The sequence below is a fragment of the Pelodiscus sinensis genome, chromosome 12, assembly GCF_052426305.1.
Source record: "Pelodiscus sinensis isolate ZL-2025 chromosome 12, ASM5242630v1, whole genome shotgun sequence".
NCBI classification, from domain to species: Eukaryota; Metazoa; Chordata; order Testudines; family Trionychidae; genus Pelodiscus; species Pelodiscus sinensis.
The window spans coordinates 14,901,546-14,920,413 of record NC_143063.1 but is presented as its reverse complement, the minus strand read 5'-3'; the positions used below and the strand labels follow the sequence as shown (position 1 = coordinate 14,920,413).

Below are 18,868 nucleotides of genomic sequence, written 5' to 3'. Positions count from 1 at the left end.
ACTTAGAAGTGCCACATGCTCCTGGCAGGATGGGAGGAGACTTCGTACGCTCCCCTGCCCACAAGCTCTGACTGGCCTTGGGGGCAAAAGGGGGAGCACATGAAGTCTCCTCCCACTGCCAGGGGCATGGGTGCCTAGGAGGAACCTCAGGTGGTGGTGGTGGGGGGGAGCAAAGGCACTCCCCCACCCCCAGACCAATCATGGTCTGTGGGTGGGGAAGCAGAAAAGTATCCTGGCCCCGCCCCTTCCGCTTGAGGCCCCACCCCTTAAACAATTTCTGAAGTGGCCCCTGGCAAAAAAATATTGCCCACCCCTAAATTAGATGGAGGACTGTAGAATTCAGGCTAGCCTCCAAAAGAGGCTGATGGTCACCTGGAAGAGGTGTCGAGTGAGCGTATCTCCCATTGGCCTGGCCATTCCTTTACCCACTCCCAGGCCAGCCTCGGCCTCCCTAACAGAGTAGAAACTGTGGATGATTTACGCCTTGGGCCCTGACCCAGGTCTATTTAATGCCTCTAGGAGTGTTGGGTTTTGCTGGAAGTACTCCCCAGTAAGTCACACCTTACCTTTGTAATGCTAGCAGGCTCTGTGTGGTTAGAACTAATGCTCAGAAGTCTGCCCAGAGTCCACTAGCCTTAAACTGCCAGTTACACTTCTGGAAAAATAATTTTGTTTTCTCTTTTTAAACTTATCTTGTTAACCCCCTGTCTGTAATGGGAATAAACTTTCAATCTTTTGTGCAATTAAAGCTCTCATAGACTTTCCACCCGGTTCCTGTGCTTCGTTGCCAGCGTTACCATGGAGTTCTTGTTGCTCTGTTCCATGTTGCCTCAGATTTAATTTTGCAGCTCACCATACTCTAAAGTTGGTTCATTTGTCTGCTATCACATCCACCCACGCACATGCAGAAATATCATAGTGATGGGTCATATTTCCTTTAACAAACGAAGCTCAGAAAAGAGTCTATCGCTCCCACGACAGCCAAGAGAAACACAAAGTCTTAATGTCAGAGAAGAGGACCAAGTAGAAATATTAACTCCAAATTTCTCAGGTTTTCTCCTTTATAGAGAGATCTACTTTTTCATGTGCTGTTTCCTTATGAATTGCATCTTCAGTGAGTAAATGTATCACAACAGTCTGATGGCTACCCACAAAGTACATATCAAGGGGTAAAGCTATCCCTGATTTAACACCACTGACTTCAGAAGAGATACATCAAGCCATGGGTAAATCTGGTCCTACCTGTAAAATATAGGGAGGGCTGCTCCTTTGTTCACAGGTCTTCTCTTTTAGCATTTAGTTACCATCTCTTTCCTGGAACACAAACCAAAATGCTTTGAACAAGAACATGAGTCTTCAGTAAAAAACAAAGGCTGAAAACACTTCCAGTTCCTCACACACTTCCAGTTACGCAAACTTTGTTGCTTCTTTTGGTCAAATGCATTACATATACCATGGATGCTTTGCATTCTTTCATTTCACATATCACTCACACCCCAAGGAGCTAGCCTCCTTGTGCCACTCTACCATCCACCTCTACTTCCTGGTACTTCCCATTCTTCCGTCCTCCCCATGCCCTGTCCACCATATGATAGCAGCTAAGACGCCTTGTCCCCTCCTCTCCTCCAACCATACCATTCCCCTCCCTCATGACAGGCACTCTGGGTATGTCTACACATCAGCGTTATTTCAGACTAACTGATGTTATTCTGAAATAATACAGTGTGCATCTACACTACAAGCCTTTATTTGGAAATAATATCGAGCTGGAAGACTTCTTACTCCAACTCATGGCAACCCTCATTTCACAAGGAGTAAGGGAAGTCGAAGGAAGAGTGTTCTTCCTTTGACTTCCTGTTGTGTAGACAGTACCAAAAGCCGAATTAAGCTATTTTGCAATTTCACAATTGATGTAGTTGAAGTTGCATAGCTTAATTTGACTTCAGCCCTGCTGTGTAAACGTACCCTCTGTGTCTGTGTCCCTCTTATGTCTGCCACATGCCAAGATCTGTGGGTGCTCCACATTTCCCTTATGTCATGGGCACTATGTGGCCTCCTTTCCTCCACTTTCCCTTCATTCCATCCCACTCTCCACGTTCTCATTTCTTTTGCATCTCTCTGGCAGTCTAGAGGGTGAGCAGAACTAAAATGGGGGCCATTATTACGCTGAAATATCCCCTGTCAACTGGTTCTTTGGTCTACGGTCAACCACAATTGCTAACTCTGCTAACCAGATGTCACGGGCTCTATCTGTCCCCCATTTTCATGTTTTTGTTTTTCTCATTGTCATGAAAAAAAAAAGGAACAAGGTTTTGGCCAATGATCCCTAGAACAGTTCCTTGAAATTTTAAATTGATAAGATGCTGCATTCAAAGCTTATCACATTACAGACAAAGAAATGTCACAGAGGTGTCAGACAAGGTGGGCAAGGTAATATCTTTCATTGGGCCAACTTCTGTTGGTTAGAAAGACAAGCTTTCAAGTCAAAAAGTCTAGAGGATATTCACTCACCTACTTTGTCTACTATCTCATTAACCTATTTAAAAGACAGAAGTAAAAACAAAAAACACCCCCAAGTTTCAAAACCCATTTAAGATTGTTAACTGAATGACAATGCACCCATTATCATAACAAAGTACTTTAAAGGAAAATAACATCTCACTGTCCATCTTATGCATTACTAGAAAAATATCTAAGATAGCTTTAACAGCAATTTTAAATATTTAACCAAACAATTCTAATGTCATCTGATACAAGGTTTTCCCATATAATACTATCATTTGAAAGAAAATATTTTGACACTGAAATAAGGCTGTCCAAAATAAATGGAATATCATTTTTAGGCTTAGTATGACCATTATTATGTAGTGGAAGAAACTCAGTTTTCTGAACACTAATCCTATGAAGGACAAGTTATAAAAAACATGTCTCCCCACTCTGGACAATAGTCACATAATGAAATGGATCTCACTGAAGAACAAGCTGACAGTTCTTCACATCCCAATATTTTCACACATTGGAAATAACTTGGAAGCACAGGAAGCGAGGCAGTGTGCCCTGGTGCAATTTATGCACCAGACCTGCCATCATTCTGAGAAGTTCAATTGCCTTAACTTTTTGATTTTATGAACTGCTCCAGCCCCAATGAGTTCACCAAACAGAGGTTCGACTGTACTTGAAAACAATGCACTGTGTTGACGTGTTGCTCTTCCGATGTCCTGCAAATGGGCTGTCAGTGAACAGGATCATTTAGCACTTTTAAATGGCTTTTTGCAATTACTCTAGGAATGCTGCAGACTGCACCGTTAAGCTAAAACCGGGCGCAGCAAAGCACGCGTGTGTAACTGGCACCGACTGCACGCAAGTGCAACATCCCCGCTGCCGTTTTCCCTGCTGAATGAACAAAGCTCGCCAGGGAGCAGGACAGAGCGTTGCCGCTATTTCTTGCTTATAGTAATGCTCCTTGGTGTCAGTTACCTTCTTTGGGCAATGACAAAGAAGCGAGATCCACATTCCGCTGGGCTGCACGCAGCAGCAAGAGTCTGGCACCGCTTGCTTGTGGCTTCACATGGAGCGCACAGAGCTCTGCCTCTGCGAGGGCTCGCGCACTGGCATCGCGCGCTTCACAGTCCGTCCGAGGAGCCGCCGCCCGCCCGCGGATAAGCCACTGGAGCTGCGCAGCCAGTCACTCCCCGCTTGTCATCGCTCTGCGGCAGAGGGCAAAGCGCTGGCTTTGCAGGCCGCTCGGCGTCTCTCTCAGCGCCCCCTTGTGCGCAAAGCTCTTCGCACATCTTCCGCGCCACCGCCCTGCACACGCAGAGGAGAGTGTGTTTTGCCTTGGCTTCCAAACAGCAGCTTATCTGGAAGAACTAGATTTAGGGGAATGAAACTAAGCCCCTTTATGGAAGTATAACTCTGTCTGCACCAGGGGTTGCTCTAACCGGATTGGTTTCTCAGCCAATATAGTTAATGCTGTGCAAAAGCCATGTAAACCGAGCCCTAGAAGTGTTACATGAGAGCAGTGCAAATCTATATAGGCATGCTTATTTGAGCCTAGAAGTGTCTTAAATTGGTTAAACCCTAAACCTGTTTGCAGTGGTTCTAAGCTAAAACAAAAATAGGTACCATATTACCTTTTTTGTGGGTTTAACTGTATCAATTTAAAAACACCAAGTTACTCCATTGCAACTGTGTGTAGACAAAGCATCAAACCGTTTCAAAAAATGTACTGTATCTAACAGGCTAGTCAGTGTTAGTTCTAGGAAGGCATCATTATTTCTTAGGATTTTGTTGTAGTGGTTTTACAAATGAAGTATACTCTGAAGTACAGGCAGTCCCCGGGTTACGTACAAGATAGGGACTGTAGGTTTGTTCTTAAATTGGATTTGTATGTAAGTCGGAACTGGTACATATTGTAGGGGAAACTCTAGCCAAACATTTCTCCAGAGCTCAGTTTTATTCTCCCACACCTCACTTCCCTCAGTCCTTTATTTTCAAGCTGAGGTGTCTGCTGAGAAAAGCCGCTCCGCATCTCCCTGGTCTGCTGGGGGGGGGCGCTAGCTTCGCGTCTCCCTGGTCTGCTGGGGGGGGGGGCGCAGCTAGTGCGGGGTTTCCTTACCCCATTTGTAAGTAGGGATCCAATGTAAGTCGGATCCATGTAACCCGGGGACTGCCTGTACAAGAAAGTAGCCTCCATAAAAAAGGATTTGCTCAATGGTCATAAAGCAGCTTGTGTCACCCTGTAATTTTGTTACTGCAGATAACTCTTGATGGAAAAAAAAATCAGATCAGGTAGAGAATGTCCAGTTTTCCAGTCAGAATCTCAAAAGGAGCTGTAGATGTCTGGCACCTTCTGGGACTGGATATTTTATCAGAAATGTATAGATATGCATTAAAGGTCAGTCTGCATTCAATGTAAGTATATATTCTGTGGTTCACAGTAGCATAATAGCACTTAATGTGAGGAGCAAACAGAGAAATGTATTAATAGGATAGTGTCAGCAATCCAAAATGATTACATTTGAGAGATTAGGGTTTAAAAATTGATAGGAAAATACAATGAACCAACTCATCACTCTGACCCTGATCCCACTTAGAATCTTGTGTTTGCTACTGAAATTTTTCATTTAAAATGAATAGAAAGTCTTATAGTACAATACATATTTTTAAATCAACTGATTAATCTGTGGTGTCAGCTTTCATGACCTAATTTGCTTTCAGATTGAAATGAGATATGTAGCCAAAGGGTGTCACCATATTACTCTGAAAGCATTCAGGATACATTTTACTCTACCCTACTAGAAATATTTTCAAGCAAAATTGGGCTCTTTGGGCAACCTTCAGCAATTCTTTAGGACAGGGCCTTGTATCTAGTTGCGCAAAGCCTGTGGTACAATGTTGTAGTCTGTCATGTTAATTTAGCATTTGAAGCAACTTTTCAATGTTGGCATAGAAAAAGTGCTTGTTACTATATTTATCAGTCTGTCTGTCTGTCTGTCAATTAGAATGTTTCTGTCTATTTGTCCGTTTGTTCAAGAACTCTTCCTAAACTATAAGACTTAGGACCACCAAATTTGGTATGCCAGCTTCCTCTTACCCTAAGTTAAACGAAGGTCAGGGTTTGATTGTTCCTGGAAAATGTGAAGTGGTGGGAATGGACTATTTCCCATAACAAGGAAAGGGAGGAGGCAAGGAGAGGAGGAAAATGAAAGGGAGGGGCACAGAGATGGGAGAGATTTGATATTGAGAGTGGCTGCTGGGGGCAGCTCCAGCACCAAGAGTGTGGCCAGCACGGCTGGGGCTCTGCCATCCTGTCTGACAACACAGTAGTAAGGAGTCCCTCTGCCCCAAACCTTGGAGACTCCCCCACCCCGTGGAGAGCCTGCAGGCCATGCTGCGGGGGAGGGGGAAACATCCCAGAGTCTGGCCCCTCCCCAGACAGCCTGCAGGTCACAGGAGGGCTCAGGAAGGGGCAGCAGCCTCCAGGGCCTCGCCTCCCTGATAGCATGCAGCCTGTGGGGGGACGGGACACAGGAGAGGGGAAGCCACCTCCAGAGCCTGGTCCCCCCCCAGATGTGCTGCAGGCCATGGGAGAGGGCAACTGGGGGGTGCTGACAGGGGAGCACTGCCCCAGCTCTCTGAGGGAGTCGCTGCCAGAGCAGCACCAATCTCTCCACCACAGGTGGCCCTGGTAAGCCCCAGCCCACCTCCCAGCCCCCTGCTCGGAGTCCTGCACCTTCCACTTGCCTTGACTTTAGCACCCCCTCCCCCGAGCCTCCCACCACACGCCCCTGCTCTGAGCCCCCCCACATCTTCCAGCCCTCTTCCCTAAGCCACCAACCCCCTGCCCCTCCTCACCCCCGAACTCTCACTCCAGCCTTCATTTTCCTTCATTTTTGAAAAATGCAATCATTGAAACAACACAAGTATATTTTTATTTATTTTTCCAAAAAAAGAAATCCCTTCAGTTCCAGACTGGAGTAATGCTGCCTACATCTGGTAGTGTGTATATATAGAGATATAGATTTTACAGTGCATCTGTTTGTCCGTTTGTTCAAGAACGCCTAAACCGTAAGAGCTAGGACCACCAAATTTGTATGCAGTTTCCTCTTACCCTAAGTTAAATCAAGGTCAGGGTTTGGTTGTGGCTGGAAAACGTGAAGTGCTGGGAATAGGACTATTTCTCATAACATGGAAAGGGAGGGGGCAGAGAGAGGAGGAATACAAAAGGGAGGGGCACAGGGATGGGAGAGATGCGATACTGAGAGTGGCTTCAGAGGACAGCCTCAGCACCAAGAGAATGGCCAGCCCCTTGCCCCAAACTTGGAGCCTGCCCTCCCTGGTGGAGACCCTGCAGGCCATGGGGGGCATGCTGGAGAGTTGACAGCTAGAGGGGGAAGCTGTCATTGTCTCGCCCTCCCACCCAGTAGCCTGCAGGCCGTGGGAAGGCAATCGGGGGGGTCCTGCTGGCAGGAGTTGCCACCCTCGCAGCGCCACCCTTGCTGTCATGAGTGCCCCCAGTAAGCCCCCTCCAAACTCCCAGCAACTTGTCCTGAGCCCCCTGCCCTGAGTCCTGTATATCCCATTTTCCTTGACTTCAGGACCCCCTCCCCCTGCCCTGAGTCCCTCCATCTCCCTCCCTCTGCTCCGAGCCCCCCGCATACTTCCCAACTCTTCACCCTAGATCACCTACCCCTGCCCCTCCTCACTCCAAAACTCTCTCTCCAGCCTTCATTTTCCTTCATTTTTGAAAAATACAATCACTGAAACAATAGATGTATATTTTTTATTTATATTTCAAAAAAAGAAATTCCTTCAGTTACAGTTACAATGTCGGGTACATCTGCTAGTGTACTATATTTTTAAGCCAAATGTACAGCAGATGTTGATAACTATCAAAATCCTTAAACTAAATGGCTGGATTTTTAACCGTGTTTGGGTATGCAAAGATAAAAGAACTAACACCCAAGTGGTATTTTTAAAAGTTCCTAGGCACTTAACTTTCATTTTGAAAAGTTAAGTATCTTGGTGCTTCTAAAAATCTTACTAGGCACTATCTGCATCTTTTTTCACCTAAATTCCTTTCAAAACTGCCCTTTAACCTCCTTGAAAGTCAATGTTTCAAAGCAGACGTGGGCAATAATTTTTAAAAGGGGGTCACTTCATAAATTTCTGATGTGGCCCCAAGCAGCTCCAGATGGGACAGGGCCAGGAGATTTCTCATGCTCTCCCACCCACCGACCCTGATTGGCCTGGAGGTGGGAGGTGTGTGAAGTCTTTGCCCCCCACCTCAGCACAGCTGGCGGTTCCCTCTAGGCGACACAGTGGGAGGAGACTTCATGCGCTCCTCCAGCCCCCCAGGCCAATCAGGGGGGGGATTGTGCAAAATCCTTCAACCCCTGCTTCATCAGGGGTGCACGGTGGCTAGAAAGAATCACTGGCTATTTTAAAACAGTTCCCACTGGTGCCATGTGCCACTGACGGGGAAAGAGACTTTGTGTGATCCCTTGTCCCCAGGTCTTGATTGGGTGGCCGCAGGATGGATCCACCAGCTTGGCAGACCGGATCCAGCATGTGGAGGCTGTCTTGCCTACCCCTTGTTCAAAGGTTTCAGTGACACAGGCTCCTACACACCTACATCACTTTTTAGAGGGGAAGAATTTTGCCAGCAGTCAGGACGATGTCTTTGCCAAATTACAAATGAGTAATAGCCCTATTTTTGCAAAACACTCAGGATCTTGAATGTCTCATCTAAAAACAGAATCATACAAAAACTGGAAGAATCTGTATAAAAAGCTATACCCCGTTGCTTTAGTACTGGTCAAGGTTCTTAACTGGATTGTTTGTATGTCATCAACAGAAATAGAACTCTATGGGTATGTCTACACTACAGAGGTTAAAAAAAAAAACACAACTGTTTTTCCAAAAAAATTTCACTTACATCCACACTGCAATCGCGTTCTTTCGGAAAAAAATGGAAAGAACAGAGGGGTTTTCCCGTCATTGGTAAACCTCTTTCTATGAAGATGAAGCCTTTTTCCGAAAGAGCTCATCCATAGTAATCACAGCTAAAATGCGAGATAGCGTCCCATTCAGTGTGGATGCTATCTTTCAAAAAAAGCAGATTGCTTTTTTGATGCGCTTTTGCTGTGTGGACGCTCTCTTTCAGAGGAAGTTTTTTCAGAAGATCTTACAGAAAAGCTTCTTCCAAAAGAAGCCTGCAGTCCAGACATAGCCTAGGATGCAAACAGAGAGAAATCCATTGTCCATCAGAATTGTTGCTGGATATTGTTGATGCAGTGAGCATAAGTTATAAATGTTTTCTGTCGAGTCACATGAACTACAGCATCCTAAGCAAAAGAGATTGAAGGCTGGGACAAATCCTCTCTTTTGTCTAGTGTTCTCCCCTCTGAACCTTGTGGCAAAGAAAGGCTTTGTGGTCAAGAGCCATCTTTGTTCTCTATTTATACTCCTATCACCAAATACTAGTCTCTGTTTCCGTCTCTCGCATCAGTGGCAGTCTGTTACAGTGTGCTTTTGCCTCATAGGGCAATGACTGCTTGTAGTGGGACTACATCTTAATGCCCCAGGACAGCTACTTCTTTATCCCAACATCATCTTTCCCAGAGAAGGTCCTCCCCTTGCTTCCCTTTCCTAGGTCTTCCCCCTCAATCAAGTTCTTTACTCTGTGTCATTTCCTGACCTGTTCAGACCTGAGGTCATTAGTTAGCAGTAAGTTGCCATGTCACTGTTAGGTGGGGCCCGTCTGACAGCAGTCTTCCTTCTAATTTTTCCACACATATGCAGAATAAATATTGTTATGTGTACCAAGGCAAGTGCAGTTGTGTACCACCAACAGACACACATACTACCATCTGTGGGCACTCTGCTAATCATCTGGATGGCACCTGAATGGCTGCCAAAGCGCTCAGCTTACAGGGAACACTGTTATCTAGTGTTTCTCAGGCAGGGCTAAGCCCAGCTTGCTTTAAAGGGCTAGCCAGCCTATGACTTTATCCCAGTTTCCTGGCCAACATTGAATACAATTCTCAGCCTATATTTATGTCTTCCCCTCTTCTTCCAATAGTAACAACCCTACATAGTCCTTATCACATTCAAAACCAAAAAAAGGGAGGGGGGAGTTGAATTCCCTCCCCTCACAATACCAAGCGTCAGTCTACAAAATGCTTGGGCTTGCACCTTCTGCAATAAACCCAAGTGGCACCACTGAGTTTCCTTCTGTCTGATAACAGTTCAGACAAAATTGCTGATGGCTTTGAGTTTTAACAGTTCACCTTATTAAAAGGTTAAAATGTTTAGGATTTTTTTTAAAGTCACAAAAACTTGTAGCTGGCCACCAACTGCTGATTATAAAAAAAAAAAAAAGGAGGTGGGGGGGGGGGGCGGTGGCTGAAGCCAGGTGTTTCTTATCTCCTGCATAGTCAGAAGCACACAGCTGTTTTCATTTTTCATGTTCTAAATACAATATCTTTGTGGAGCATCTTATAGCACCACAAAAACTGTGCAGTCAGCAGAAAGTGAAATGGTAAACCACAGATTCACTTCACTTCTAGGTATCTGCATGGTGAATCTGTTGAAAGGAAAGGAACAGCATAGAGATCTGAAAAGATACAGGTGAGGCTACCTTTCTCTGAAACAGACTTTTTGCCAGTATTTATTTGTTATTAGGCTGATCACATCCAAGTGCTGATGCAAATCTAACAAGAGTGCTGCTACTCCATGAATTTTGTTTTGCTTAACTATAAATTTTGCCTACCAAAGACAATTCCACCACTCAAAAGCAAAACATGACATCACTATTTAAGTACTTGAAATTATTTTAAATGTTTTTTCTGCTTCTTATTATTAAGAATTTGGAGTGTCCAATCTGGTCTTTCCTGTTTTCTAGGGTCCCCTGGGATTTCTCAGAGCATGTGAAGGATTTAGGAGTGTTGAGTTGTTAGCAAATTCATTTTCTTTTCATGACATTTTAATCACTGAAGTTAAAATGTCAGAAACAGGAAAGCTTTAAACTCAGTCTTTCCCTCATTTGCTCATCTTCCACAGAGCCAGAGTTTTCTTGTGAAGGCAAAACCTGAATTTCCAATGCAAAAATTAAACAAAGAGCTTTTAAAAAAACTTGATCTGTTCTTTGTACACTATGTATAAAACCGTACATAACTAATTCCTCTACAAAACTTCCTTTTACAAGGAATTCATTTCCTTAGTGCAATGTTCAAAGGGCAAGCAGCATGTCACCACAAACTGAATTATATTAAGACTAAGCTAAACAATTGATTATTCTATGGAAGTAACCATAAAACTGAAAGTCACTTCACTAGCAATACTGACACACAGTGAAATGTCTGAGGTATTTTGCCAGTTGTCAAAATGCTTTAAGTGTGGTTCTGCTCTAAAGAATTTTCAGGAACAGAAGGATTAATTTATGTAACAACCTACAACCTAAAAACAAGAGAGTTGTGCAGTCCATAAAAGTTGCCACAAGGTGGAAGTAGCTTCTCAGATGAGGCCTGATCTAGCAAGAATATTTTTAACTTCACTAGGGAACTGTGCCCCCTGCTTGCTACTTTCATCATCCTCCCCCCCCCCCCAGCCTGGGGGTAGGCAGCCTCAGCTCTCCCCCCACCTCCCAGCTGCCAGGCAGGACCCAGGCCAGGCCAGCCCTGGCTCTCCCCCCATCCTCCAGGCGGGACTGAGGCCAGGCCAGCCTTGGTTCCCCCCCCGCCCACCTCCCGGCTGCCAGGCAGGGCTGAGGCTGGGCCAGACAGACCACACTCTCTCCTCCTGAATGCTGGGAGGTTGGACGAGGCCACTGCCATGAAGCAGGAGGCCCGGCTCTTCCTTCAGACCACTGAGGAGGGGAAAAGTTGCATGGCACCCGGCACTGGGGAGGGAGAAGTCAGGAGGGATGCAGAGGGACTCTGTTGTCGTGCAGCAAAGTATTTATATAGAGAAAGAGAGAAGGAATTAATTATCTGACTTTGAAAATCCATATATAATGGGAATGTGAATATTTGCAGTTACGAGCTAACGTTCTGAACTAAAGGGTTAACCTGCAAGGTAATACAGAATTGGGGGTGGATGTGTGGATAACAAAAGCTCTTTGGGTAGCTTGTAAATTCCTTCAAACTATCATTTCTTTTCTCTGCTTCTCTTTGAAATTGGGGGGAGCAAGGGCTGAGAGAGGCAAGCCCTGCCCCCATCACTCAAGGCCCCACCTCTGCTGCCTAGCACCCCTGAGAAATCAAGTGTCCCCCCAGTGCCCCTGATAGGGGAAGGTCATCCCTCCCCCAGTGGGCAGAGCACAGCTCCAGCCTTCCCTGACCCCAGGCAGAGTGAGCACAGAGTGAGAAGGTGGGTGAGACACAGCTCCAGCCTTCCCCAGAGAATGGGGAGGGCAACTCCCCACCCTGGAGGGCACATGCCCTCCCCCCCCCCCCAGAGGGCACATGGTGGGCAGCTCCCCAGCCCCAGAGCATGGTGGTGCCTGGCCCTAGCTTTCGCAGCCCTCAAAGAGCTGACAGCATAGCTCCAGCTGTGCGGGGCTAAATACCAAGCAGCCCCAAGAGACTGAGGGAGCTGGGGGCAGAGTGCAGATGGGGTCAGCCTGGCAGTTTGGAAAGGTGTTGCTTCCCCTGCCTCTTATACATGCTGCCCGTGCTCCTCCTGGTTGGCACGGTTCCAATTCCCTGGTACACTAATAAATTAGATTATTACCACTGAGAATGCAGAGTCTGACACTGAGCCCGTCTCTTTAGAGTGAAGCGTTGCTGGTGTTTCAGCCTGAACACCCCAATTTCTTGTTTGGTTTCATGTGAGACTTTTGGCATTTTCACCTGAAGTCTATAGTCAGACGGATTTATCTGTGAGTTTCCAATTTCTTAGCATCCAATCTCTGATCATATGGCTAGTGGCAGAAAGTTTATGATCTAAATAAGTGCATGGTAAAATATGCCAATGAGACCATAAGTTCTGCATTGAGCAGGATCAGCTCACTTTCTAGAAACTGAAAAACTGCATTCCTTGCTTAGGGCATGGCTTCATGGAGACTTGATGTGGATGTACCTTTGCTGAGCAGTCAGCCAGGTATGAATCTATAGCTCACTAGCTTGCTGCATGCTAAGGGCTTGTCTATCAGTTATACCACAAGAAGCTTGGGTGTGACTCCACCCCTGACTAGCCTGCTGTGCTGTAACTGTCCCTGTGTTAACAGTTCATTAACGCGCTCTGAGCCACTCCTGTTTCAAAGAAGACTAGGTCCAAGCACATTAATGAACAGTTAATGCATGTCAGCAGGGCACACAGCAGGTAAGTCAGGGACAGTCACACTCAAGCTTGCCCTAAGTCACCACTAGACTGCTACCACTGCCATTTCGTGCATGGCAGGCTAGTGATCTATATACCACAACTAGCTGCCTACACACTAAAGGAAGTTTCAGGGGGTAGCTGAGTTAGTCTGTACAGAAAAAAACAACAAATGGTCTGGTAGCACTTTACAGACTAACAAACCATGGAGATGAAACAAAATACAGGACTATGTAGCACTTTAAAGACTAACAAGATGGTTTATTAGATGATGAGCTTCCTCAGATCAAATAGTGGAAGAAAATAGTCACAACCATATATACCAAAGGATACAATTTTAAAAAATGAACACATATGAAAAGGACAAATCACATTTCAGAACAGAAGGGGAATACAGGGGGGGAGGGGAAAGGAAGGTGAATGCCTGTGAGTTAATGATATTAGAGGTGGGGAAGGGTAGATGTCTGTGAGATAATAGTATTAGAGGTGATAATTGGGGAAGTTATCTTTGTAATGGGTAAGGTAGCTGGGGTCTTTGTTCAGCCCCCCGCGGAGTGTGTCGAATTTTAGCATGAATGCCAGTTCAGAGGATTCCCTTTCAAGTGCAGATTTGAATGCCTTCTGAAGTAGATTGCAGGTGAGTAGGTCATTGAGACAGTGTCCTTTCTGGTTGAAATGGCAAGCAACTGTTTTTTCTTTGTGATCCTGTCTAATGTCTGTTTTGTGGGCATTGATTCTTTGGCGAAGTGTCTGAGACGTTTGTCCAATGTACATAGCAGACGGACACTTTCGGCACGTGATAGCATAGATTATATTTCTGGAGGCGCAGGAATATGTATTCTTGATCTTATAACTCATTTGGTTAGGCCCAATAATGTTGTCAGCAGAGTGAATATGTGGACAAAGCTGGCAACGGGGTTTGTTGCAAGGGAAAGTACCAGGGTTGGTATTAGTGTGGTATGTCCTGTGGTTGTTGGTAAGAATCATCTTGAGGTTAGGTGGTTGTCTATAGGAGACTATGGGTCTGTCTCCCAGAGCTTCTTGGAGTTTAGTGTCCTGTTCCAGTATAGGCTGTAATTTATTGATAATGTGTTGGACAGGTTTAAGTTGGGAGCTGTAGGTGATGACAAGTGGTGTTCTATTGTTGGTTTTCTTGGGTCTGTCTTGTAGTAGATGGTTTCTAGGTATTCGTTTGGCTCTTTCAAAAACCATGGAGATGGTATCATGAGCAGCATATGAAAGTGCTACTAAGGGAAGTGTTCTCAGTGTGATTTTCAGATCATTAGTGGTCTGCCACCATCTTGCAGGTGGGCCAGGGACCATGGGCTCTCTCCCTCCTCCCTGCAGTAGGAAACCTGCACAGGAGCTCCAGCCTCCACCCACCACAACGTTGAAGTGCCAGCATCAGCTTCCCACTGTGTGGGGGCCTCTCGGGCCGGATCTGACTTGCAGGAGAAGAGGCTCCGTGTGCTGCAGCTCCCTCTCCCTCTGGCTGGGGGAACAGCAGGACCCTGGAAACCCCTCTCCTGGAGACTTTCCCTGCTGCTCCCATTGGCTGGAATCACAGCCAATGGGAGCAGTGGGGACAGTGCCTGGGAGTGGTGGAAGGCACAGAGCCAGGTAAGCATCCCGCATCCACTGTACCCTCACACACACCCCTCCTACCGAGACCCACACGCTTACCCTATTCCTGCACCCTCCTTTCCAGACCCTACTAGTCTATTCATACAAGCAACTGCCCAGCCAGAACCCCCCACCCCCACCCAGCCCACTCCTGCACCAACTTCACACCCAGACCCCCGATCCTCAGCCAGCTCCTGCACCCTACCTCCTGGCCAGACCCCACACTCCCACCCCCTTCTGCACCCATTTTCTCATCATGGGTGATTGGCTGGTGTTCTGTGGAAAGGTCTGATTTCATAGATTCATAGACTCATAGACTTTAAGGTCAGAAGGGACCATTATGATCATCTAGTCTGACCCCCTGCACAGTGCAGGCCACAGAATCTCACCCACCCCTCTTAGAATAATCCTCTCACCTATATCAAAGATATTGAAGCATTCAAATACTTTGAAGGACCCAACATGCAGAGAGTCCTCCAGCTGTGATCTGTGCCCAATGCTACAGAGGAAGGCGAAAAACCTCCAGGGCCTCTGCCAATCTACCCTGGAGGAAAATTCCTTCCTGACCCCAAATATGATATGACCACTGCACTAAGGGTACATTTATATACACAAGGCCCACAGCATTGGTTCTTGGAGCACTCGCCAACTGACTTCAGCCTGCACTATAAGGCTAAAAATAGCAGCATAGACATTCCCACTCTGCCTGGAACCTGGGCTCTGAAACCCGGTGAGAGAAGCAATTCTCAGAGCCCAGGCTTCTGCTCAAGAGGGAATATCTACATTGCTATTTATCATCCCCATACGATGAAGAGGCCAAAATACCTGACCGGGTTCTGAGACTCTCTGCTCTGGATTCTGAAATTCTGTCCCACCTCAAAGGGACTTTACTCTTCAAAATGCCATTTTACTCTGAAAATTCGGTGATCTTCCCCAGGAACCTGTTCCCTGCCTGTATTCAGAATCCGATCTCCAGACTTTAGTTACAAATAGTTCATTTGTACCATTTCTTGTGTTATATGGGTAGACAAGCATCCATCAAGCTGAATTTTATTCCTCCTTGTGTGTCATATCAAGCTTATGAAATTGCAATTGTGTGTGCAAACCAATTGAAAGGGAATTAAAACAGTGTATTTTTCAATGAGGTGCAAGTAGCCTTTTAATAAATCAGGGAGATAAAGTTTGAAATGGGAAGACTTTGAATTGGTTGAGAAACTGAAAAATTAATTACACATGAGCAAAAGGGTAAATAGATCCCAAGGCCACATGGGGTCATTGTGATCATTCTAGTCTGACTTCTTATATAATACAGTCCCTAGAACTTCCCCAAAATAATTTCTATCTAGATCAATCTTTTTTTAAAAAAAATCCGTTCTTGTTTTAAAAATTGCCAGAGATGGAGAATTCATCACAATCTCACATAATCTGTTAGGGTACGTCTACACTACAGCGCTAATTCGAACTTAGTTCGAATTAGTTAATTCGAACTAAGCTAATTCGAACTAGCGCATCTAGAACTAAAAACTAGTTCGAATTAGCGTTTTGCTAATTCGAACTAGCGCGTCCACACTGATTGGACGCAGGGGGGCATTTAAGGGCAGCTGAAACTGGTTCTGGCAGGGCATCAGGTCAGTAGTTGCTTTGTGTGGCTGCTGTCTGAGGCTATCTGAGGCTCGAGCTTAAAGGGACCCCCCTGGACAGCCGGTTCTCAGCTTTTCCTGCTTGCTTGCCAACCTCGCCGAGGGAAAGCAAAGCGTTGGTCTCTGTGCCCGTCTGTGTCGGTGCTTCCCTTCGGGGGGGCCACCGCAGGTGGCAACATGGAGCCACAGCTCGCCCTGCACCGTCTGGTGCACTTTCTGGACTTGCTGCTGCAAGCCTGCCACCAATGGCTCGAGGCTGCCTGGCACCACCTGGCCAGGGCCCGCATCGTGGTGGATGGGGCCTTCGGGCAACTGAAAGCCCGCTTTCGATGCCTCCTCACCCGTCTGGACCTGGCCGAGCACAACATCCCTCCCGTGGTGGCAGCATGTTGTGTGCTCCACAATTTGTGTGAGCGGAAAGGGGAGGCTTTCCTGCCAGCCTGGATGGCTGAGGCTGACCGCATGGCTGGACACTACGGTCAGCCCTGCACCGCCGCCATCCAGGAAGCCCAGCGGGGGGCCGTCCGGATCCGGGAAGCCCTGCGGGAGAGCTTCCTGGTGGAGGAGGAGGACTGACCTCTCCCTGCATGCCCCACTGGGGCCTTCTTCCACCCTACCCCCCTTCCTCTTTCCCCTCCCTACCTACTGTAAAATAAAGACACCTGTTTTTCAAACAAAAACGTATGTTTATTTAACATAAGGGGGATGGGGGGAAGCAGGGAGGAGGGTGGGAGAGGGGAGGGGGAAACCTGGGACGAGGGAGCTGGAAGGGGAGAGAAGGGAAGAAGGGAAAGGAAAGCTCAGTGGTGGGAGTCCGGCTGCCTCTCCCGTCTCGCCACACTGCGGGTCCAGGGGCGTCGGTGGGAAATGGTTGTGGGGGGGGGGCAGGAGGGACGGGGGTGTGGAGGAAGCAGGAGCAGGGGGAGCAGGAGGAGCAGGGGGAGGAGGAAATGGGAAGCGGTCGAGCAGGCTCTGGAGGTGGCCTCGCAGGGCACAGCCCTGCTCCTCCAGGGCCTCCAGACTCCTCCGGCGCAGCCTCAGGTCCTCCTGGACCCAGTGGTCCTGGGTGCGGAGCTAGTGGTCCATGAACCGGAGGTGCCGCCTTTGGTACTCCTCCTCATTCCTGGCTCTCCTGCTTGCCCAGGCACGGGCAGCTGCTGCAGGCGGTGTGGTGCGCCCTGCAGGCCCAGGTGCTGCAGCTGTGGTGCAACAAGACCAGCGGTCAATTACCCCAGGGGCCCAGGTGTGTGAAACCCAGCTCCCCTCTGCAAGGCCAGGGCCCCTGCAGGATCCCCAGATGCTGCTCCTTGGTGGGCAAGGCCCAGGCGCACAGTCCCGGGGCTCCCTCTCACTCCAGCCCCCCGTACACATAAGGGGAACACGATGGTACTCACATGTGGACGCCTCCCCGGCCTCGGACGACACAGGCGAGCAGCTCTGTAGGGTGCCTCGGAGGTCCCGGGTCCCGGGCAGGCTGGCGGCAGGCTCCTGGCTCTTAGAGCCCTCCTCCGTCTCCTGGAGCGGGCCCTCTGCCCCGGGGTCTATCATGTCCCGGGGGGCAGGGACGTCATGAGCCCCCAGGAGGCAGTCCAGGGCGTGGAAGTGGGGGCAGGCCTCCGGGTCGGCCCCTGGCTGGCAGGCCTGGGAGTAGGACTGCCGCAAGTCCTTAATTTTGCACTGGACCTGCTCCCGGCTGCGCTGGTGGCCCCTGGCGGCCAGGCTGGCAGCCATGCGGCCGTAGACTGCCGCGTTCCTGTGGCTAGTGCGGAGATCGTGGACATTGGAGGCTTCCCCCCAAACCTCGATGAGGTCCACGATCTCCGCACTTGACCAAGCGGGCGCCCGCCTTTTGCGCCCCCGGGCAGGCTCCTGGGAGCCGCCAGGCTGGTCCTGGGGAGCAGTGGAGGGCTGGGTGTCCTCGGGTGGCTGGCTCATGGTGTGGCAGGTGCAGGGTCTGCTGGCACAGGTGCTGGAAGCCTTGCAACTGGCACAAACTGTGTAGCCAGCCCGTGGCCCTTTAAGGGCTCCGGGGACGGAAGGGGGGTAATAGAGTTTCCCTGGTGTTGGCCAGAGTGGCCACTAGGGAAACCTGGGAAGCCTTAGCCTCCCACTAGTTCGAATTAAGGGTCTACACAGCCCTTAATTCGAACTAGCTAGTTCGAACTAGGCTTAATCCTCGTAAAATGAGGTTTACCTAGTTCGAACTAAGCGCTCCGCTAGTTCGAATTAAATTCAAACTAGCGGAGCGCTAGTGTAGCGCCTATTAAATTTAGTTCGAACTAACGTCCGTTAGTTCGAACTAACTTTGTAGTGTAGACATACCCTTAGTGGTTAATTGCCCTGTTAAAAATGTATGCCTTATTTCCAGTCTAAATGTATTTAGCTTCAGCTTTCAGCCATTATAGCATGTTAGCTCTATTTGCCATATTGAAGAGCTTGTTATTAAATATCCTGATGTAGGTTCTTGTAGTGTGGTTAATTCACTCCTTAAATTTCCATTTTTTAAGCTAAATAAATTGAGTTCCTTGAGGTGAACACAATAAGGTACAGACACATATATATGTTTGATGATGAGGACGTAATGGAAACGTCTAACCAAAGCTATGGATAAAGAGCAGGCAAGGGGATTCTGGAAAATGTGAACACATGCAAATTAGCAAAAATACACGACATGCATCTTAAGGTATTTGGCAAACAAACTTACCAGATCACAAGCAATTGTTTTGAATGATGTAGAGAAATGATTAAAAATAAGCATAGTACCAGTTTTCATGGAGGTA

At 47.6% G+C, this 18,868-nt stretch overlaps 1 protein-coding gene across 3 annotated transcripts in view; it reads right to left on the bottom strand.

Moving 5' to 3' along the window:
• LOC102461639 (dipeptidase 2) overlaps positions 1 to 3,802 on the bottom strand; it is a 40,241-nt gene extending 36,439 nt beyond the window's left edge. The window contains exons 1-2 of one of the 3 annotated variants that reach the window (XR_016350496.1): positions 3,478 to 3,802; positions 1,243 to 1,314 (exon numbers count right to left, since the gene is read on the bottom strand). The gene's annotated coding sequence lies outside the window, so the exon portion shown is untranslated. The remainder of the gene's footprint in view (positions 1 to 1,242; positions 1,315 to 3,477) is intronic. The other 2 variants (XM_089781448.1, XM_014572551.4) reach the window with 2 other exon arrangements.
• Between the last annotated feature and the right edge of the window lie 15,066 nt (positions 3,803 to 18,868).